We start from the raw sequence: 1,987 nt of genomic DNA, 5'->3' as shown, positions 1-1,987 counted from the left end.
GCTCAGGGCCACACATCAACAGTGTTTGTGGGTGGGCCTGGTCCCCTCTTGGCCATGAGCTCTTGATCCTTCTCCTCAGCTCAAAGAGGTATACAGCAGGTGCTCAATAATGAAAGCTTCACCGGGCTCGTGGGCTTCACAATTTGTTCCAGATCACACTGTGTTTGTGAAAGCCTCTGAAAACAGCCGCTATGATAGATTCATTTTGTAAGGAGATGTACCACGTGTCGCTTGGAGCAAATTCTTCTGTGTGTTAACTGAGTGGTCCCATTCTTTGAGCATGTGCTGTATACCAGCAGGTGCTAGGCACTGTGAGGGGCCACACCTCTGCCCTCAGGAAGAAGATGCTGGCCACTGGGGGAGGATGTGAGAGAACCAGTTGGAGGGAGGGAAAAGGCACACAACAGGTCCTCAGCAGTGGCTTAGGAATGAGTAGACGGATGGATGAATGGATGAGCAGATGTATAGACACATGGATGGATGGATGGGTGTGTGGATAGATGAATGTTTGGATGGGTGGATGGATGGGTGGGTGCATGGTGGGAATGATGTGTGTATGTCTGTATGTATGTATGGGTGAGTAGATAATGTATGAATGGGTGGAGGGTAGATGATGTATGTACATATGGATGGAGAGATGGTGGATAGATGAATGTATGGATAAAAAAATGGACAGATGAATGGAGGGATGGATTAATAGACTGGTGGTTGGATGGATGAATGATGCATGGATGGAAGAATAGGTGAGTGGATGGATGGGTGAAAGGATGGATGATGGAAGGATGGATGGATGTTGGATGGATGTATGAATAGATGGGTGGATGGATGATGGATGGATGGAAGGATGAACAGGTGAATGGATAGATGCTGGAAGAATGGTTGGATGAATGGATGGACAGACGAACAGGTGGATGGATGGTGGCTGAATGAATGGATGAATGATGAATGGACGGATGGATGATGGATGAATGGAAAGATGAACAGGTGAATGGATGGATGATGGATGGATGGATGAATGGAAGGATGAGCAGGCGAGTGGATGAATGATGGAAGGATGAATGATGGCTGGATGGAAGAATGAACAGTTGAATGGATGGATGATGGAAGGATGGATGAACAGGTGAATGCATGGATGGACGAGTGAATGGATGGATGATGAATGAATGGATGGATGGGCAGGTGAATGGATGGATCACGGATGGATGGAAGATGGTTGGATGGATAGAAGGATGAACAGCTGAATGGATGGATAATGGAAAGATGGATGGATGAACAAACAGGTGAATGGATGGATGGATGATGGATGGATAAAGAATAAACAGTTGGATAGATGATGGAAAGATGGATGGATGGATGGACGAACAGGTGAATGGATGGATGATGGATGGATGGACGGAGGAATGGATGATGGGTGGGTGGGTGGATGGATGGATGGGTGGGTGGAAAGACGAACAGGTGAATGGATGGATGATGGAAGGATGAATGGATGGAAGGACCCACAGGTGTATGTGAAGATGATGGAAGAATGGATGGATGGATGAATGGATAATGGATGGATGGATGGAAGAATGAATGGATGGGTGGATGGACAGGTGAATGGATGGATAGATGGGTGAATAGATGGATGATAAAAGAATGGATGGATGATGGATGGATGGAAGGATGAACAGGTAAATAGATGTTGGAAGGATGGATGGATGGATGGACAGAGAGTGAACAGCACAGAGGCCCTCCTGCCTCCCTTGCCACTCACCTGGATATACACGTCCACCAGCTCGCTCTGCCGCAGGGTGTAGATCTTCCCTGCTTGCAGCCAGGCATGCGCCTCCTCTTTCTTCTGGAGGTCAATGAGAATTGCCAGACTCTGTATGGTGTAGTCCAGAGTGGATCTGTAGGTCCTGGAATCAGACATAGGTGTCAGAACAAGGGCTCTCATCCTCCCGGAACCAGTCTGCCTCCTCCCGTGGGTCTGGTGACAGATGAATCT

The 1,987-nt window shown here is 47.8% G+C and overlaps 1 pseudogene; it reads right to left on the bottom strand.

The window, feature by feature from the left end:
- Positions 1-1,987, bottom strand: part of LOC105527580 — an 11,430-nt pseudogene that overhangs the window by 6,991 nt on the left and 2,452 nt on the right.

This window comes from Colobus angolensis, unplaced genomic scaffold, assembly GCF_000951035.1.
Source record: "Colobus angolensis palliatus isolate OR3802 unplaced genomic scaffold, Cang.pa_1.0 Scaffold632, whole genome shotgun sequence".
Lineage (NCBI taxonomy): Eukaryota > Metazoa > Chordata > Mammalia > Primates > Cercopithecidae > Colobus > Colobus angolensis.
The sequence above is the reverse complement of the archived record's forward strand: the minus strand, read 5'-3'. Positions and strand labels throughout refer to the sequence as shown.